The sequence below is a fragment of the Ctenocephalides felis genome, unplaced genomic scaffold (assembly GCF_003426905.1).
Source record: "Ctenocephalides felis isolate EL2017-DRISC unplaced genomic scaffold, ASM342690v1 CF-g0.4_SCAFFOLD_01886, whole genome shotgun sequence".
In the NCBI taxonomy this organism is placed as follows: domain Eukaryota; kingdom Metazoa; phylum Arthropoda; class Insecta; order Siphonaptera; family Pulicidae; genus Ctenocephalides; species Ctenocephalides felis.
In genome coordinates this window covers 22,168,008-22,191,284 of record NW_020538040.1, presented here as the reverse complement: position 1 = coordinate 22,191,284, position 23,277 = coordinate 22,168,008, and the positions used below count along the sequence as shown (strand labels likewise).

The 23,277-nt window shown below is 30.1% G+C and overlaps 1 protein-coding gene across 2 annotated transcripts in view; it reads right to left on the bottom strand.

Moving 5' to 3' along the window:
* LOC113378096 overlaps positions 1-23,277 on the bottom strand; it is a 490,250-nt gene that overhangs the window by 186,309 nt on the left and 280,664 nt on the right. Inside the window, exon 1 of one of the 2 annotated variants that reach the window (XM_026618614.1) lies at positions 10,463-10,526. The exons of the other annotated variant lie outside the window; for it this stretch is intronic. The gene's annotated coding sequence lies outside the window, so the exon portion shown is untranslated. Of the gene's footprint in view, positions 1-10,462; positions 10,527-23,277 lie in introns of those variants that run through there. 2 annotated transcript variants of the gene reach the window in all.

The following is a 23,277-nucleotide window of genomic DNA, read 5'->3' as shown; positions in this document are numbered from 1 at the left end:
GAGAAACTAGTGGTGTATGGGAACACGCCTTAAGGCCCTCGTCTAATGATAATTTTTGACCGTCAAGTGGCATTTTTTTACTTTTTTTTCTAGATCTTCGAAACTGCGAGAAGCCTTCCCAAAAATTTAATCAGTTCTTCATCTTACAAGTTACCTTCCCAAAAATTTAATCAGTTAGTCAATACAAGTAAAATGTTTTTTGAATTATTAAAGTCGGATGTTCCGTTCTCTTAAAAACTGAGTTACCATTTTTGGTACTTTTTTCCCCATATCTTCAAAACGGCTAGACCTGCCTTTGCCAAAAACTAATCAGCACGTCTCCTTATCAATACAAATCAAATGTCTTTTGAACTATTCAAATTGCTTCATCCGTGTTCCCGAAATCGTCGATGAAAACTTGTATCCAAACACACACACACACACACACACGTACATCAATTTTTTCAAGATATATAGAAACGTAAAGATATATAGAAATTTTCATTTTCGATCTTTATGCGATTACTATAACTTACTCTATGCGAAGTTAATAAAACTTAATAAATTTAAAATTCATTTTTCCTACATCTATTGATGTTCGACACATGAGATAGAAGATACCATACAAATGTAGAAAAACATTGATCAAAATTAATCATTAGTCCTAAACCTTTCTCAGAGCGGATACAAATACTTTATTACCATATTCTCCACAGCCGAAATAACCTACTACCATCGATAAATTAATTAAAATCAAACATTGAGCCGGGAAGAATGAAAATCGTCTTTTCCTCCAATTCATCGCCCAAACCCAGATATCTTTCCACCTCTTGGAGTAAGGAAGCGAAATAATTGGCATCTTATCAGCTGTTTTCATTCGTCTCCGCAAGTGAATGCTATTGAATTCGATTCCTGCTCCCTTGCTGCTTCCTTCCTGCACAATGGACAGGTCTATAGTTGTACTTCCACAAACCAGTCAGCTTTACTTGAATTTACTGACGTGTGTAATTAAACGAGACGTCAACATTTATAATAGATAAGCTTGAATTGGGCTCGGAAATAACATACTTTACCTTGGACGAATAAGGAGTATTATACTACATATGCAGAATTAAAATTTCTTGGAAAAAAATTCACTCTGGTAAAAAGTTATAAGTTCACCTAAACTTAGAAAATATAGGGCTATATGTTTTTAATTACGCTTTAAAAAAATGGGTCCATAATTTAACAAAAAAAATCAACTATAGACCGTGGTCTACTCGTTAGAGCTGTGAACTTTGAATCAGAAATTCCAGGTTTGATACCCGCCTTGGACAGTCTGATGTCAAGAAGTAGTTACATTGGTTTTCACTTTCGAATGGCAAATAATTCTCTACGGCATTGTAACTTTATGAGAAATTGTAAAACGAAAATTTATCATTATAGAAATAGGACAACCGTTTGAGTTGCCGTCTATAAGAAGCCACCTCGTTTAAGAAATAACCAAGAGCTCATAGAATTCGTTAAGTTTTGATTTTTGTCAAAAATATATATGAATATAAAAAATAGTATTAATGAATTACTACTTTTTGATATGAGCATAAATTTACTGTTTGTAACCACAATTCCCCATTTGTTTCTTTTCCAATTTTTAGTAATAATCAAAAGAACATATTAAAATTTCAGTACTCCTTCAAATTGTCATATTATAAAGCTGTAATTATCTTTTACATTTACTTTCGACTGATTGTTCTTTAAACGGTTTTGGAATTTATGAAAGTTTTATGAAATCATCTCCTTGTACAATCATACCATTCAGTTTTATTGATGTACTTCTTTCTTGTATTTTTTTAAAACGCTTTCTTTTAACTACAGTTATATTTTCTGAGACATTTATTGCTTTATTTTTAATTAAGATCATGTTTTTCACCATCTGTTCATGTAATTAATAGAAGTAATTCATTGCATTGTAAAGTTTCAGTTTGTGTTTGTTATACACTAATTATTTACTAATAGAAATCAATATTTTAGCAATGAATTTTCTTGTCTCTCATATTTTTACTCTAAATTTTATAATTGCACTTTAACATTCTAGAAAATAGCTGCATCAAATATTGTAGTTTATTTTACACACATAGCTCTCACTAATTATTAACTTATACATTTTGGAATTCATTTTTATATTATGCTAAACATTGCTATTAATCATTACATTAGTTACACATTTTCCTAATAATTAGCTTGAAAATGCTCCCATATTTTTTTCACAATGCGCAATTAAAAACACATTGCCCTGCTTTTTCACATTTTTATCCCAAACCCTGAAAAATATTTTTTAACTCTTTTTGGTCAGGTCACATGTGACGTGACAACAATATGATCAAACCAATCAAAATTAAAAATAAAAAAAAAATCGATATGAATTATAGCAATGAAAATTTCAAAAATATTTAAAAAATAAGTATAATATATGTAAAAAAGTATCTAATACATTTTTTCTATTAAAAGCGATTTCGCATATTTACCGAGAGACCAGCTACGTCCTAGTACAAATCACGTATAAAAATTAAAGTCTAGATTGGATTTTTAAACTAATGAAAAAATCTGGTTATGTACAATATTAAAATTTTCAGTTTTCAATAAATCTAAATGTTGACATAGTTTTATATGAGTTTTAATTAATCGCAATTACATTTTATATGATGTCACTCCATCACAATAATTTCGTTTAATAATAAAAATAAACTAAAATTTGTATAATCATTACATATTTATCAGGATGTACCATGAGGAAAAAAAAGTTACAGAAAAATTTTGAATTGAAACTAGTGTTCAAAGATCGTCAACTTCAAAGTACCTTATAGAAATTTTAATAAAAAAAAAATTTCATATCATTACTAATTTGAGTAAGATAAACATAATCCATAACCATGCCTAATCTATACATATAATCTATATATATATATATATATATATATATATATATATATATATATAATACTACCGAATCGATCTATATATGTAATACTAATCTATATATATAATACTACCGAATCGATTTTAAAAAATCAAAAACTGTTCGAAAAATGTTGGTTGGGAATGATACTGATTAGCTTTAGGTGAAAATCTACCGAGCCGTTTCTTTGTAATTGACTGTTGAAAAGAAAATTTAAGCTGATTTTCATAAAACTTTTTTGACGATATATACCATGGTCTTTTGGAACTTACTGAAATATTACAGCACTTACGGAAATATTATTATTAAATAGTTTAATTTTGAAAATTCATCGAAGATTGAGAAAATGAGTAGTTTTACTTGGTATAACGATAGAGTAGTTGGTCTTAATGAACATAGCAAACAACTAAGATTTGATACTACTCTTGGAATTCTCGCAAGAGATATCTGTAGTATAACTATAAAGTAACCAAAACCCTAACTTAGGCAAATTGATAATTCGTCTCTTGCCAGTTTCCATCTAAACTGTATAGTTGAACAGCTCCGTCGCATCACCGACTTTCTAATTAAATCAAAATGACTGCCATTTAATTGGCTGATGGAATTGGCGACATCTCAACAGGAAGCGCAGCATGTCTTCCGGGCGCAGAAACACATGTGCGAGTGGCATACGCAAATTGCTATGTGATGCCAAAGATATACGATAGGATATCGAGTCATTAAGACAAAGAGGAAAAGTGACACGTACGGAAAGTCATTTCCATTTTCACGACGGGAGATTGAGGAGTACTTTTGCTAACGATTTCACCACACATCAGACGTCTTATCATTGTGAACCAGAGAGAGCTAATTTAGGAAGGCAAGAGTCCACCTGATTAGGCTGATCTTTTAAATAGAAGTAGCAAGTAAATAAACAAATAAGAAACCAGAAAAAATCGATGTATGTTGACAGTGCACCAGTGCTAGAACTAATTTGCAAAATTTGCTCGAGTAAATTTAATAAATATATACCTAATTAACTCATATTATCTTATATTTTTTATAAGGTATGCTAACTTTTTAAATGGCGAACTAGTAGCTAATCACTGTTCTCTCTATTTCATAATTGACCAACTTAGCAATTTATGTTTTTCTCAATTTAAAGCTTTGTATAAATTTTACTTGTACAAAGCTATTATTAAGTCAATTTGGACATACGGTATACAACATTGGGAATCAGCTTCCAAATCAAACGTGATAAAAACCCAAAGATGCCAAACTATATTTTTTAAAGATATTTCGAATACCCCAAAGTATGTACCAAATTGGTTAATACATAAATCTGATATAAACGTAATAAACGATGAAATACGAACACATTAAGAAAACTATACCACGACACTACCAGGCCAAGAGTCAAGAACAAATTCATGTTACTTTAACATATGTCAATTTTCTAAATCTCGTCAAAAGATTTTGTAAATTTGAAGTGATTTTTATTCATCCTCCAGTTAGTTTTATTTGTCCATTTCAAGACAAGTGTAAAATTTCTGTAGAGCTTTTTCGGTGCTGCTACGTTGAGGAAGAGCTATTATCACTTAGAGGCATGCTTCCATCTATATATTTAACGAAAACCGATTTCACCACCGCTTGACATCACGCTGTCCCTGGTGGATATGAAACCAAATAGAATTTGAAGAAGAATGTGCATATACTACATGACCTTGTGTCTTGTAATCCACCTCCTTATTTCTGAATCATTCAAATAAATCCTAGCACAACAAAACTATTTAACTGCTATCTCGTATTCTAATAAATACTATGAATTGAATTATTTATGAAAATCTTCATCGTGTTTTCCATCTAAGGCGATGGATGTTACACAACCGATGCATATATGTGACCTTACGCATACCGAATGAATAAATTCGTATGTATATCTAAGCGAACTGCTTCAGTGGGATGTTAATTGACAATTCAACACTGGCGAACGCATATTTGAATTAAATATGACGTAGCAGAGGGTTTATTAATGTGTGAACGGACCTTGGCATCAATATGCCAAAATATTAACATTTCAATCACTAGTTTGGAGACAGGAGCCAATTCTCCGGTAAAATAGGCCGTAACATGGCGTTGTTATGGCAACGCTACGTTACGCTCCTTTCTTCATATAAAATTGTAGTAAAAACTTCAAAACTAACTTCACTTATATGTTATAAATGAACGTCAAAAAGATGCAGTTATGATAACATTGTTCTTCGACGTTTGTGCATTTTCTAGGTTAAGTTTTACATCTAAAACGCCTAACTGCACAGCAAATACATTCGCAGTTTGTTACACACATGCTAGAATTTTGGTAAAAATATTTTTTAACTCTCTCCTTACAATAAATAGACGTCAATAATATTATCTCGACTATACATTCAATTATGACGTAAATATACAAAAAATATTTCTCTTATTATATTTATAAAACTATGTCACGTTGATTATGGTACGTAATAACTCCAATTGTATTTGCTTGGTGCAAATAAACTCTAAAATTCTATTGACTCAAGTATTATGATACACTCGCGACAATGTCACATGAGCAACGAAAATTGTTCTTGACATTAATTACGATGATTATGAAGTTTTATGACACATCAATAATAATATAATAATTAGTTTTCCAAATTTGCTTCCAAAGAAGAAAAAAATCTCGGTCCAATCTGGGCCAATGTGGTACTTTTGGAAGTTTCAGAACAAATGTCCAGAATTAACAAAAATATTCATAGCACAACGATGAAAAATATTGATACCTTAAATTAATCTACTATCCGCAAGTACTAAACACTAAATTATTAATTCAATTCGTCATTAAGAACATGTATTTCTCCATATCATATCACAATCTTTAGAACAAATAAAAAACAATCCATTGAAATCGTTCCAATAATTTTTTCTGATGACATTGTCAACTTCTTTTCATACTGAACCCTTACAAAAATTTACTTCAATCAAAAATGAATAAAATATTATATGAATCAAGAGACATTATTGCATTGTACTTTATTGTATCTTATGGTATATTGTATCATTTAATATTTCTACATCATCACTATATCATTTCATAACTATTATTATTATTTATAGTCATCATAAAATTTTGCATCAAAGCATTTAAAAATCTAATTTTCAAATTGCATATATCAATCATTTGTTTGTTTAATCTGAACCAAGAATAAATATACATATGCAAGTTTCTCATTGTTCTAAATTTGTAAAATAATCAGAATCTGTATTCTTTAAAATGATGTATATAAGACTCTATTTTCTGCGCAGATGTGTTATAATTAGCATAAAAATAAGATTTAAAAGTATGACTAATATATTTTCGCTATCTATATATGTTATAACTGTAGATTGCTACGATTTGTAGAAAAAATTGAGACGGAAGAACTCTTAATAAAACGGTTTACATAGGATTACATTACATAGGATTATTATCTTAACATATATAGATAATATATTAAACTAATATCTTTATATGATTATTTACATTTAAACTGCTATAACAATGTAATAGGACTCATGATTGCTACCTAAACTGAAGTTTTTTAGAAAAAATCTAAAACATGCAAAAATAGAATTGCTAGATGTAAGTAGCATTTTTCCCAAAGGCAAATTGCATGAACTTCTCGATATGTGTAAATAATCGATTTAATTAATGAATATTTGATTTGTTTACGATCTACCTGTCTAAGTGACTACTTGCCTAAGTGTCAACATGTCTAAGTGTCAACATGTCCAAGTGTTAACATGTCTAAGTGACTACTTGTCTAAGTGACTACTTGTCTAAGTAACTACTTGTCTAAGTGTCAACATGCCTAAGTGTTAACATGTCTAAGTGTCTACATGTCTTTGTAAGTGTCTACTTGACTTTGTACGTGTCTGCATGTCTAAGTTGTCCAAATGTGTGCTTTTGTATCTGCCTACCTATCCACCTGTTTTTTTTGTCTACTTGCTTTTCTAGTCACTTATCTACTTTCCTACCAGTCGACCTGCCTAATTGTCTACTTGTCTACTTTTCTACTTGTCTATCTGTCTACATGTCAACCTGTCAACCTATCAACCTGTCTTTCTATTTATCTACTTGTCTACCGGTCTACCTGTCTAACTGTTCACATGTCTACCTGTCCACCTATCCACTATCATCTGTATATCAATATTTCACCATATATTTGGATCAATAATAATGATTTGTATTCGTCATTTTAGACCATAAACTTTTTTCCTGCAACTCCGAAACGGCTAGAAATGCCTTCGCAAAAACGTACATAATCAGTTTTTCACTCTGTCAATTCAAGTAAAATGTTGTTTGAATCATTCGAATCGGATGCTCCATTCTCACAAAAACTGCAATTTTTGGCACTCTTTACTTTGTATCTCCTAAACGGCTAGACCTGACTTTGCCAACAACTAATCAGCACGTCTCCCCATCAATAGGGATCAAATGCATTAGGAATCATTCAAATCGGTTGATCCGTACTTTCGAAATCGTGGACGAAAAATTGTATCCGCACATACATACAGACACACATACAACCATTTTTTTTCTAAGCTATGCCAAAATGTTCAGAAACTTTTGAAACGTCAAGATAAGCAAATATTTTCATTTTTGTTTTTTTTGCGATTTCTACAACTTACCCTATAGGAAGTTAATTAATTATATATGTGCTTTATATAAATATAATTTATTATATAAAATAGAAAATACAATCCACAAAACCAATGCTAATATAAAATGGTAAAACAGGGAGCCAAAAAATCAAGTTGCTTATAGACTCAATGTAGTATCCATATGCAACTGCAAGTTGATGGTTCCAATTAATCTGTTGAAATTTTCTAGTCATTAAATTTACCGCAATTGGCCACAATATAACTGATCTAAATCAAAATCATGATTTTATTGAAAAATATTTTAATCGCTAATAATTACAATTTAGTAATAAAAAATTTTATTAAGACTTATATTCCACCAAACCAATTTTAGTAAACTAAATTGCAAAACAAAATAATAGACCGTGACACGAATGCTAAAAAGCACCCAACAATAGAATAATATAATTAATTACTTATACGCGTTAGTTAAATTCTCCAAAGTCCTTGAAAATATGAAAACGATAGGCAAGGTCGATTGCAGTCTTGATTCGAAGATGTGCAGTCTTCAACAACAAACAAAAATTAGCAACCAATTACTAATCGGCATTTAATTTAAACTAAAAAAAAACTTACATAATTAACCAGCGTTATGAAACACTGAATCATCTTCATACGTGTTTTTTACACAATATCAATTTTTTCCATATTTTAAATTTGAATTCCAAAAACACCCACGATTTTTCATCTCATAAGGTTAGACTTGTATTAGGAAACTGAGTAACGCCTTATGGCACAATATGGTCATAGATATATTTAGATTACAGTGTCGAAATGAACCGCTAATAAAAACAAAAGTCATGCGGATTTTTTGAATATCTTATACAATGATTATGTAAATAAACGCATATTTTGTAGGTTATGACCGACTCATGGCAGACAAGAATAAAAAACGTATGTGAACGGCTGGGAAATAGATATAGATATCACAAGGTAAATGAGCAATTAGGCTTAATTAGTGGCGCTAATTAATAAAATTTAAGGGCTTATTGGGAAAAAATTACATAACTATTGCAATGTAATAGTTCTAGATACAATTTATGAGTTATTTTGTAATAATTTATATACCAAAAAAAATAAATTAGTGAATGGTTCGATAAAATTAGACCTCCAAATACATAAATACGGATATAAAAGTAAGAATAAACTGAAAACAAGACTTTTCTACTTCATCTGACTTCTGATACAGAAATACAGAATATAATAAAAACATATAGATTATTCTTGAAATTTTTATTTGCAGCCAAATAGTCGAAATAAAGAGCAATAAATAATTAACTATTATGTACGTTTCGGTACTGGATATATGTCATCATTCAGCACGTTAACCAGTTCAAACCAAAATAAAAAACACAATACATAAATTTAGAGAGATTGTTTTATGGAAAAAAACAATAAAATAAAATATTAAACTGAAAGTTAAAAAATAAAATGCAATTTGTTAATCATGTGACTACTAACTTTATTATTTAACTTTTAGTTTATTATTTTATTTTATTAGTATGGTTTTTCATAAAACTATCTTGAAATTTGTGCGTGTGTTTTTTTCTGATTTGAATTTATTAGTGTGCTGTATGATGGCACACATACAGTGTCAAAACGTACATAATAAATAGTTAATTATTTATTAATTTCTCGCAGGGTAAGTTAAAGTAATCGTAAAAAAATCGAAGATGAAATTTTTTGCATATCTTTACGTTTCAGGGGCTTCTGAGCATTTATCATATTTTAGAAAAAATGGATTTGTGTGTGTATATGTGTGTGTGCGTGCGTGTATATGTGTGTGTGTGCGTGCGTGTATATGTGTGTGTGTGCAAGCGTGTGTATGTGTGTGTGCATGTGTATGTGCGGATATAATATTTTGTATACGATTTTGGGAGCACGGATCAACCGATTTGAATGGTTCAAAAAGATTTTGATTTGTATTAATGGGGAGACGTGTTGATTACTTTTTGGCAAAGTTAGGTCAAGCCATTTCCAAGATACGGGGCAAAAAATTCTATTTCAGTTTTTGAGAGAATGGAGCGTCCGATTTGAATGATTCAAAAAAACATTTTATTTGTATTGACGGAATAAAGTATTAGTAAAATTACTGGTAAGGCAGGTCCAGCGGTTTGGGAGATCCAATAAAAAGCATTAAAAAAATGACATTTGGCGGTCAAAAATGATTATTAGACATATGCACATCAAATTATCAGATATTTTACAGAGATTTTAATAATAAGCACGAATTTTACATTTATATATGGGTTATATTTATATATATTATATGGGTCCCGTACGAATGCTTATCCGTTAGACGGCGGCGTGGCGCTTACGCGCTTCGTTATTTCGTCTCTATGCAGTTAAAGCAGTACGATTGCTTTGAAATAAAGTTTAATTATACCACGGATAAATAAATTTTAATTATACACCAAGGTTTATAATGTTTAACCGTTAGTCTGCAACGCAGCGCTTACGCGCTTTTACATTTTGTCAAAAAAATTCTCAAAAGAATCTATTTTTCTCTAAAATTTCAAAAATCTCTAAAAAAATAAATTACTGTACGGGAAGTTCCAGTTGCATTTTAATTCTACTATTAGGCTGCAAATAAACATTTCAAGAATATGTTTCAACGTCGAACAAAAAAATCTATAGTATATAGGATAATATATAAAATATACATGTAGTTTGTAACATCTCTCAATTAAATTATACTATAATTTTTTTAAGCACTAAATTTATTTTGGACGTTTAAATATTTCACCTCACTGAAACTTGAAAAACACTGAAAAACATTAAAAATTCATAATTACACTATTTCCATGACACTTGAAGCACTACTATTATTTAACCACTATTGACAAATTAGTACACATTACTTACAGATTTTCGAAAAATGTATCAAAACACTTGTACGACGCACAAACTTTAGCAATCACTACACCTGACTCAAAAATATCCAAATTTAGCGGCACGTTACAGTAATGTATTTTAAATTAAAAATTGTCTGTATCACCACTTATCGATGACAGAAGTATTTATTATCGACTCTAATTAAGCCATAAGTTATGATGAAGGCATAAGACACGATACTAAACCGTAAGTCGTAAGCCGTAAGCGTGCGATCTAAGCGATCGTCCGTACTGCGATATGGCGGCAATAATATATGTCAGTCAGAAGTGGGAACGTCAAACTATGCTCGGCTCAAAGCACGGACGGACGATCGTCATGCAAAAAGCACGCGAATCAAACCGCACTCTGATGATCGGCTCATGGAGAATCGACAGGGATGGACAACTATTAAAAACATTCGGAATAGAAAACTAACGCAATAAGAAGAAAACACAATGAAATAATGATAACGGGTGGTCCATCTAGTGGTCCTAGTAATCTAGTAGTCCTAGTAATCTAGTGATCTTACAGTTTAGATATTTCTGTAAAAAAAACATATAAAGTATTATACATCGTTAGAAAGGTCTCAAAATTCTTAGTTTTTTTCCCATATATCGCAACTTCGAATTCCGAACGGTGTGGCCTACAGGCGAGTTGCCGTCGTAAAATTTCAGGAAAATCGGAAAATCTCGAGAAAATTATATGAACACACTTAACCATTCATACACCATTTTATTCATAATTTTATTCTGCATCTTTCGTACGAACAAAGTTTTTACGTATCTTTTACGGTTTTCATGTTATAGAGCAATATGTGTACATGTTAACTTGTCAAAATGCAAAGTGCGGCTAGGTTGGAGCAATACTCCTCACGATTCGATATTTCTGTAAAGAAAACATATAAAGTATTATACATCGTTAGAAAGGTCTCAAAATTCTTAGTTTTTTTCCCATATATCGCAACTTCGAATTCCGAACGGTGTGGCCTACAGGCGAGTTGCCGTCGTAAAATTTCAGGAAAATCGGAAAATCTCGAGAAAATTATATGAACACACTTAACCATTTATACACCATTTTATTCGTAATTTTATTCTGCATCTTTCGTACAAACAAAGTTTTTTCGTATCTTTTACGGTTTAGATGTTATAGAGCAATATGTGTAGTTGTTAACTGTCAAAATGCAAAGTGCGGTTAGGTTGGAGCAACACTCCTCACGATTCGATATTTCTGTAAAGAAAACATATAAAGTATTATACATCGTTAGAAAGGTCTCAAAATTCTTAGTTTTTTTCCCATAGATCGCAACTTCGAATTCCGAACGGTGTGGCCTACAGGCAAGTTGCTATGGATAAATTCCAATTTTTAAATGGGCCACCCATTACAAATATTGTAACAGTGTTTTGGTTATAACATATGTATCAGACAAAAATACCCGCGTGTAGAATTCTATATATAAAATGTAATGTAATTTGCATATGTATTGAAAAATATATTTTGAACTTTGACTTTGAAACTTGAACTAAAACTTAACTGTGTTTAACATTCTATTTCTTTTTCTATTATAAAAATATATATAAACACGTTATTCTTATATTTAAAATACATTATTGGTGTACAAATATGAATTTGTAAACTAGTGGTGTATGGCATCGTGCCTTAAGGCAAATTGCTAGAACCTCCAGTACCGTACCGGAATGTTCGAGTAATATTCAATGTTTTAAAATAGATTATTATAAATACTGTAAAATTGTCTAATATTTATAAGTATTATATAAACTGAATTACAAAATTAAAATTATTTATTTAAAGTATATAAGTTATTATTTTGTTAAAACAAGCTGAAAGTTCTTTGAATCAGTCAAATCGGATACTTATTTCTCTCAAAAACTGCCATTTTTTGTACATTTAGCTCTCTATCTTTGAAATGGCTGGACCTGTCTTTACCAAAAACTAATCACCTCTTCTCCCCATCATTACAAATTAAATGCTTATTAGATCATTCAAATCGGATACTCCATCCTCGATTTGTATTTTCCGCACTCTTTGCTCCGTATCTCCGTAACGGCTGGACCTGTCTTTGCCAAAAACTAATTAGCACATCTTCCTCTCAAGAGGATACAAATGTTTCAATTCTGTTGATTCGTGCGCCCAAAATATCCTACGGGAAGTTAAAAATATGTTTCCAATAAAAAATGCCCATTTCGGACACTGCGGTGTGAAATGGTAATGGAAAATCTCCCCTGAATCGAGTTGGAATTTACCTCATTATCAGCTCACGAAACTGCCCTATTATATTAGGTAAAAGAAAAACTTCGTGGCTTTTCTAAGTAAAATTCAACTGTTTTTCTTATTATGAGAAAGTAAATCTAATTTCAACTACATATGCTCCATTATTATCATTATATTAGACAATAGTTTGCCATTTTTCTTCTAGTCACATAACCATCGGTCAAGAACTTCTGTGGCTTTTGGTTAAAAAACTTATTTTGTAAATAACAACTTTTTTGTGTCTACTTTTTGCTTTTAAGCTAGAAAATGATGTTTCGCCTTTATTATACAAAATAAATATATATGAATATTCATTGTTGTTCAAAAGAATTATTTTTTTATGAGCAATGATAATGATGAATTATTATTTAAAAAATAGATAAAATAATTATATAAAAAAAAATTGCATTTTATAACTGAAATAATATGAAATTTAAAACGTCAATCATATTTAAATACCTAAGTTTGCTTCTCAAATTTCATACTACGTAATAAATTACTCAAATAAAAATAATCAAATCAGTCAATCAGTAGTAATTACAACAAATCATTTTCCAGACGTAAATATTAATAAAAAATTTCATGAGTCACAAACATAAAATATTTCATGATTGATTACAAACAAATATGTAATTCTATTTTATGATTCGCGAATGAACTTAATATAAATGTATAACTTTAAATACTTTGCAAAAAATTACATACTTTGGAAAGATATTATATACGTATTTTAGTCATAGATTTTAGTGCCTCGAATATAAAAACAATATATCAATATTAAAATAAACAACTTTAGCTTTTTTCAATCCCACACAAATCTCTACATTCTTATGACCTTATTTCAATCATTAGACTATTTTAAAATTTTATTGGATATGTTAAAAACAGAATAATTAGATAAATTTAGGCATTGATAAAATAAATATACGTTATTTCAAGTTATATGTGCAAAATATGCAACGTATAAACTAATGCCTTGTTATTTATTGAATTCATTGCTATTTATACCTAGAAATTTTGTGACATACATTTAATAGCTAACTTGATAAGTGTTGTCTTATCAACGGATGAACTTGCATAAATACAAATATTTCTATTAACTAATTGTAATTCTATTAAAACAACAAACTCACACTAATTGTAATTGTAAGATAAACTGTAGTACTTATCTATCAAAAGTGTATTACAGAAAACGAAATTTGTCAACGTTTCGCAATAACAAAATAAAATACTAATCTTGAGATAAACGTTTAATTATTCGGTGATAATTAATACCCAATTAACACTGATTATCAGTAAAAGTGCTCCAAATAGTTCGCTCCTCCTGTGGCGATTTGTTTATAAGTCGAGAGACAAGTATGAACTGCGAACGCGTATCTGCACGTGTTTACATAAGTCAAAGAATTCGCTGTGCAATATCTATAACGCATGTATAGAATGTGTTTTTTTCAAACTGGATCTTAATTATATATTTATATCACGTATTCGAAATCTCGAGTGTTTTTACGAACCGTGTACCGTTCATATTTCGGGAAACAGACATACTGTGAATTTTAAAATCTCTCGAAAACTCATGACGGTACTTATTTTTTGTCGGAGTAATGAAGATGTTGCTAACAATGCTAACTATATGACAAAATAACTTATAACAATTTTATTTGTATAAGACCCTTATTTCATCTCCATTTCACGAAAGAGGTAGTTTGCTATGGCAAACATGTGGATTTTTATCATATCTGTTATATAACCTCTTCCATTCAATAAGAACAATTTATACTTCATCCTATGTTATGAATTTACTGATATCCATATAACGCGGTACAAACGCTGTTATTTGTACAAATTCTAAGTTTCTTATAGCACCGTTCTAATACAACGCGATATCTAGTTTACATAGAATAAAATATAAGTTAGTCCAGAGTTCCATAGTATAACTGAAGCACTTTTCATATATCACTTTATCATTTTATTTTTTATCATTTTTGTGTTTCCTTAGAACAATTCTTCAAGAGTTTTCTCATGTTGGTCAGAGTATGTGAAAAACTTTTCTTTTTAGAAATCAAAGCCCAGGAGCGCTTGTAATTGAACATTATGCAACCAGTAGTTCACATACGATGACATAATAGATGAGGAATGTTGAAAAAGTCCAAGTAAGTCCGACAATGATATATAATTGTAAGAAAATAACAAATGTTCTGTAACAATGCAGTTCTTTGAATATGTTGCAAGAACTTGGAACAATCGCTATATTACTTCGCCTGAGACAACTGACATTAACATTAATTGAATTATTATCAATTCAACTTCCAATAGATTAAAATTCATTAATTAAAATTTTTGTAGAAAATTTCTACAATATACTTTCATAATAAATTAAATTAAAAAAAAATATACAGACTGTTCTTAGAAAATGTATGAGTATAATGTAAATATTGATGTATCATTTTTCACGGTGACTTATTTATTTGCTATACGGAACCGAAATTAATTTTAGAAAGTTTATTCATTAAAATTTTGTATGCTTAAAGTATTTTGAACAATTAGAGAAATTTCATATACATGAAAGAGAGTAAATAGATCGCATTAAAGCATTTCGTAATAATAACAAAAATAATTATAAATTCTGAAGACTACGCAAAGGTATTAAAGCTCGTATCTCTATTATCTCTACTTAAAATTTACTTAATAAATTTCTCATATTTTTTCTATTTCGCAAACGATTAAATGTCTGTATTATTCGTTCTCTTATATCATTCAGATACTTCATGCACATATCTAAGATTCATTCAGTATACCAAGCTCCTTAGTTGTTTCACATGCATACCCATTTACTCATTTGAAGTATCTAATCATACAAACGGCGTCCATCTAAACAATGTTCATCCAAAAAACGTCCATCCAAACGACGTCCATCCAAACGACTTCCATCTAAACGACTACCATCCAAACGACTACCACCCAAACGACTACCATCCAAACGATTTGCATCCAAACGATTCCCATCCAAACGACTTCCATCCAAACGACTTTCATCCAAAGGACTTAGCCAATCCACCAAACTGAAGCACTAATTTCACTGATCTCATTTAGATACTTTTTTATATTATTATTTCTTCACTATTGTACTCTTAGCTTTTTGAATGAATGGCAACAATCTTTATAACCTCAAATAGAAATTTGACATTAAAGCTCGAATTAAAGATCGAACCAGCGAACCGGCGACTAGTTGGTGCTAGCCTACATTAACAGATAAAAATAATTGTCTTTAAAAGGAATGATAGAATAAATTCATTAAGATACAAAAGATGAATTTGCAATATAAGAAAACCAGAAAACTAGTTTTATATGAAAAGGCAGCCTTGCACCTACATTCCTGTACCATAAAAATGTTGCAAATCTGCATTTTCTATTTTATCTCACAAAAATATTATGCATCATTTATTTTTGCCAGTGTTAACTAAAGCTGAACTGATAATTTTTCTCTTTTATTACATTATTATATCATTCATCCTTCAGCTGCGACAATTTACCATTCTGTACAAAATGTATATTAATTTATTATGCTTGTAAATGTATCAATCTTGTACATCGTTATACATGAAGTTAAAATATAAATATAGAATTAATATGACAAAATTTACGTGTGACATTTAATAATCGGTCAGGAAAGCGCTATCAGCAAAATCATGTTAAAACCATGACAAAACTTGTACAATTTGCATATTTTAAAATTTTATTTAATCGCGGCAACGTCCGCACCGCAATAAATAATTCGCAACACCTCCGGGCGGATAAACACTGCACTGAGCAAAGCACCGAGATGAATAATGACACGCTTGATAACAAGTAAACAGGCCATAGACGGATGGCTGATGGAGGAAAGGGAGACACTAAATAGTAATAATAATAATTTATGCACCTGAACCACTTCTCACCTTTACAAAGTTTGTTCCAGCTACTACTAGCTCGCTAGACCACAATACAAAGTTTCACCAAAATTGCACCCCAGGAAATGTAGAGTGAATCACTTCTCACTTTTACAGGGTTTGTTCCAGCTACTACTTAAACGCAGACTTACTTCTTTTACTCTGAGAAACCAGAAATGAAACGAAACTGCTTCTATTTTCATAAATAACGATGAATTTAATCAAATTAGTTGCAGAACAACTATAGAATTTGTATGATCTTCCAGTTTTAGGAACAGTTGAACACTGTTTAGTTAACTTTAGCACGCTATCTATAAAATCTATATTAATCTATATTTATCTGTCTCCAAATTTTAGACTAAGCACGCTGCAGTAACACAATGTTTGATTTGGAGCCCCACAGTTGGATGCCATAGGTCCATACAGATTTTAGCACAACTTTGTAAGTTAATAGTTTATGATCGAGAGTTGACTTGCGCGCAGAATTCAGTATAGTTTAGCTGTTTGAATTCTTAGAGTTTTTAATTTTGCGTCAATATGTTCTTTCCAGTCAGCCTGGAAATATAGATAGCGATGTTGAAATCACAATTCTTACCCTACATTACACAACAAAAAAAATATTGAAAAAAAAATTAGATAAATAAATTAGAATTGCACATTTGAATGTGCTATAAAACGGGAAAATAAATAAATTCAAGTGGTAATCGTCACACATGTCAATAAAAATGAAATGTATGCATAAATATTTTCTCTATCTTGTTCATATTCCTGTCAAACTGAGACATATAAAATATATATTATGCAAATAATATCCAAGTGATATGTGGTGCTCAGCCACCATGGAATTGCCCTCGGGTACAACACAGATACTACTATTAAAGCAAATAATAAAAATATATTTGCAATTGTAAGCATGATTCCGTGTTTAATATTTAATTCCTCTAAAAATCCTCGGCTGCCCCACTAATGCCGTGGCACACGTAAAAGTGATATGCAACGAGTAAAAAAACCACGCTACACCTCCGGCATTTCACGAAAACAATCACTCACTCGTATTATCAGCTTTAAAGCATGCTTTCTGGTGCAGGGTCGATATTTTCATTCATTCTATATGCAAGAACCTAGCAAAACCATAAATAGCATCCCATCTACGATGTATTTATGTTAACAAATAAATCATCATGCAATATATTTCATAAGATTCATAGGTAGGCGATGAAACCACGTTGTCCGAGTGGTAATAAATTGATATCATTTTGTTAAATATTTTTATAGATCTCAGAGATAATATCAAGAAAAAATCACCTTTCGTTGGCATATAAAATAGTTAAATACAGTCATAATATGTCACAACCAGGATAAGACGTTCACAACTACTGGACGTTCCAATCAAGCCACGTGTCAAAAAATAAACTAAATGTTTCAAAATAATAAAATAAAAATAATAAAAAAAGTTTATATATATTGAGGCCCAATATGGGCTATATTGGTTTGGAATGTGAGGTAAATATTGTTTGTCAATATCGAGCCTATATTGGGCTCATGTTGGTTTTTAATATGGGTACTATATGGGAAAAAGTTAACACAATGATATTGGCGCAATATTGATAAACTATATTGGGCCCACATAAAAACGAATATCGCACTACGATTCATTTCTACTGGAGAATTTTTATAACTATAATTTTTTTAGAATTTACACCATTATAAAATAGTATTTCGAAATGCATATAAATATTAATATAAATTTAATAAACCCCATGATAATAGAATAATATTTCATATTAAAGTAGTGTTTGAATATTTTGATTTCCGTGTTAACTGGAAGTGTTATTTGTACTGTCAGACAAAAAATGTTTCCAAAACAGTATTTTACAACTTGTCTATACTTTGTATATGATCATACGATTAATTTTTTTTTTGTTATACTTTTAATTACAATCTATCATACTAGGACATTCAGTAATTGTTTTGACGTGATTATATATGGCTATTGAATGGATGGCAGTCCAGTAGCTGTCCTTTTCGATTGTGACTAATTCACTATTCTCTAAGTACTTGTTAATATTCTTATGATTTATATGCATCTATACCTGCGAGAGGTGATTTTCTCTGAGATCATTTTGGGATCTATGACTTCAAATGGAAATTTGACAGCGAACCCAAAACTAGTTGGTCCAAAACTGATTACGCCACCGCTGGACTTATACGATATGATCAAGCACGATCTTCTCCCATCCATCTCTGAATCTCCAATTCCAAAATAGGAATGCATCTCGAAAGTTGCGTGAACCAATAACAATGATGAAATCGTACTGACGTAACGGATACAAGAGAGAATGATGAAGAACCGATTTAAATTGTTCACCTTGCAACGACATTTTGTGGTTACCAAGGTGTTGGTCCGTTTATGTATTACGCGGCTCACACTACGGCGCGATCGAGCGACCTTGCCAAGGCCAGCTGGAAGCTTAGAGAGCGACTTCGCCAGAGGTAGAGCGAGTTATGAATTTTATAGCAACTGAGAATACAGAGCAGAGATATTCAACCTGGGTTCAGTGGAAACCTGAGAGACTGAAAGGCTTATTTATATATTTATTTAGTTAATTATTCGTAAGCAATGATGAGAAAAATTACATAATTCATACACTAAACTCGTTACGTAATGCTTGTCTACGCGGTAATATGATAAAGTGACAAAGGAATTATTTTATAAAATTACTTTTGATAATTATGTAGGGTGCGGTGGACAGCCGTGAGCCACAGGTTGAAGTGGGCCACTCGAATAACCTTTTGACTAGTGACATGTATGTCGAACAGCGCACATATTTCTATTTTTACAAATTTCGAAAAAACTTTCACGCTATTTCCATACAAAACTTTGATTGAATGCGCTGTATCTAAAAGACAATATTAATAGCTAAAATTTTCAGATAATTGTTTTTTATCAATTTGGAACCATTTGAGACCTTGGGAGCAAGGAAATTCGAAAATATCCATATTAAGAACTACCCTAATATATATACATGGGCATGTTTGTGTACATTTTATTCGTAAATATTAGTCCATTCGCAAAAATAAAACAAATTAATATAACGAACTTTGTATGATTGCAATACTGTGCGTAATCCGTTCAGCAATTTACTCCAAAGTAAATACAATCAACTATATAAAATTTAAATAAACAAATCGAAAAATTAAAAGAGACAAAACACAAAAATGAAGCAAAATTAAATGCAATAAAAATGAAATATTTATTAGCACATTAATGAAATGTAAGCTTACGTAGAGTTGAAAATTATATAAAAAATGTAAAATAGGTCATGTACTATATTGACACTTACTTCTATTACAGGTTCACTAAATTATGCTTCAATAAAAACGTAAGCTTAAGTAAAGATGTGTTACAAAATTTAATTACAAAAAAAAATTTAAAGTCAATTTTTAGTATTTTATAAAAGCGCAACTGTAAGTTATAGCACATAAAAAATGTTTATTGATGAATTGAACTTTGCAAATAATTTCTGAATAATTACAAATTGTAATTATTCAGATACTATATTTACTATAGTAAATATAATAGTCATTGTAATTTACAATGACTATATTTGTAAAATTGCTGTTCAATTTACTATAGTAATTTAGCTCATTTCGGCGTAATAAAAGATAACTTGTTCAAAATGTTCACATTAGTACACAGAAATATTTTGTTAATATTTATATAAATGTGGTAAAATTATGAATGAATATATTCATCAGACAGATTTACGAATAAACAACTTCGTATCTTCAGAAGTTAAGAATGTTTGATTTGTGTTTATAATTAAAATATTTTTGTATGAATGTTATTATTCGCATTTAAAAATACATAAGATGTCACAAATAATTTATAGCCTATAACATCACTACATATTTATATTATAATTTATCATAGAAAAAACTTGTAAGTTAATCTTGTTAATATTGACACTAAAACCTGTTCTGAGTCAGACACGCGTTACCCACGCGAGGAAGATATTTTTTTCTCTATATATATTGAAAATATATTTTTTAATAATATATCATAAAATATAGAGATCTATATTGAAAAAAATATAAATTTTCATTTCATTTTGTTGATGAATAAAAATAAATAGCAGTTTCTCATAGGCTTTGTACACTTGCATACAACCGTTTTAATTATTTTAATCTGGAAAAGAATTTGGCTGCTTCGCCTAATATGTTAAGGAATGTGTTGTGAATTTTTATATCCTATCAACGCTGAAAACAAGGGATTTTCAATAAAATTATCTGATTAGGAAATTAAAGTGATTCGAGGTAAATGAAAATATATAAATATTATTCAATTCTATCTCCTTAGAATGTTATACGCCAAGTAAATAGACATCATTATTCATTAGCAAAAAATACAACGGTTGCTGACATATATTATGCCGATGTTAATGTAGATTGCTGCTGGATATAATAATCAAACGTAAATCATACATAACAATATATATATATATATATATATATATATATATATATATCTTTATTTTTCAAGAAAACCTTTTCCGCAATGGCGTTTTTATTTCCACAGATTTTAATTTTCCCATAGGAATAGCAGCTTTTGCGCACAACAAAGAATATACCGAAAAAAAGTTCATAGGCCAAAAGCGAAGAGTCTGAAAGTAATGACTTTGTGTCTCGGAAAACATTGACGAAAAAATATTACCTAATCGAGATGGTTTTTCTTTGAGGTTCACCATAAAACAGTGAGCTAGGAAAAAATTTAATATATAAAACGCAGGGATAAGAAGTTCGCTTGAATGAGTCGATAGACATGACGACATACTAAAAATTTATAAAAAATGGATTGTATCTGAAACATTGTCGTTTAGGCGTAAAAGAATATTTTTATTTGAAGGAAAAAAGGTGAATCTAAAAGCAATCATAATTCTGAGATGATGGTACCCTTACATAGTATTAAATAGAAAGAAAAGTGGATAAATTAGATAGAATTAGACAAAGGTCCAATTCACTTTGAGTAATTATTGTGAAAACCAAACGAATTATATCCCAACAAATAATACATATCAAACAAACAACTATTTGACTATGTTCAGTAAAACTCCCAGCTAATTCATAATTGTAGAAATATGTTTTCTTGCTGTTATCCAAAAATTTGTCACCCGGTCTTTTTTGCCCCATAGGTGGGGCGAACAGATCCATTTAAAAAAATTAAAACAGATTCAAATTATACAAGTCATAATGATATTAAATATTTCTATTATATTCATAAGTTTGATATACATATAAATAAACTCAGAAAAGTGATGAAGGCAGAATTTTTTATTGGGGTTAAAAGTGCTGTTATGTGCTCGACGGTCATAAATATAATTCACGCTATTCTACCTTTAAAAAGGATTTGAAACAATTTTTTCCCTTGCGAAAAAAAATTACGTAATCCACGAGAATGGAGAGGGCCAAGGGTTAAAATAGTGCTCCATTTTGTGAATACGAAATGGGCAAGGAATATATACATAATATTTTATTCAACTTGATATCATTAAATTTCAAATATTTTTCACAACATGGACCAAGGAATTATTCGATTTACATTCTGTAATAAAAATATTTCTTATATATTTTTTGCAAATTTTTTTTTAATAAAAACTCAAGTTTGGTCTTACATACTCAAAAGAAGAGTTTTGAAATAAAAATATTTATTTTATAATGAAAATTATATAATTTTAAAAATTAAAAAAATGCACATAATTAGATTAATTTGACAAAATATATTAAATTATAAAATAATATATGATTGCTGGACTATGCATATATAGGAACAATAAGTAACGCTTGAAAATTTAATATATAACATGTCCACTTTAATAATATTATCACAACAATAATTGTAGATATTACACGAAAATCATAAATTTCCAAATAAATAGTTCCTTTTATTCGTCCATCAAACTAATTACATGACCAGCATAAATAGCAATATAGGTTTATGGAGTCAAGTCCATAAATTCACGTGTTTTATGTTCCTCATTAAAACAATAATAAAAACACGGTTAGGTCTTTAATATCTGTGCTAAAAGCTTTATTGTAACTAGAGTATTAATTTTACTGCAAGTCAAGAACTGCAGTCATAACACTAGAGGAGTTCAAATAAAATGGTAAACGACTGTGAAAGATTTGATTTAAAAGTAATACAGACAAAAATGAATTAGTCCAGTCATTTGGTGCAAAAAAAGGCTGTTGCCGGTACAGTACTCCCGGAATTCTGAAAATTGGTAATTTAATAGATTTCGAGGTGCTCTTTACGAAAATCAACTTTGCCACCTCAAATTTGAACGGCAAGTTGCCGCCATATTGAAAAAAATAGCGTCAAAAAACAGCTTCTTTAAAATATCTCCTTTCTGGCTGATTCTGCGATAAAAGTATCTATGTACGAATTAAACTAGAGAAAATTTCCTACAATTCTTTAGAAAACCGTTTTTTGTAAAATTGATAGTTTGAGAGTACGGCCGCCTCAAAGTCTTTGCTGCTCTCGTCGTAGTATCAAATCTGTCCATATATGACAGCACTTCGAACTTGACCACATTCTCTCTAATAAATAATATT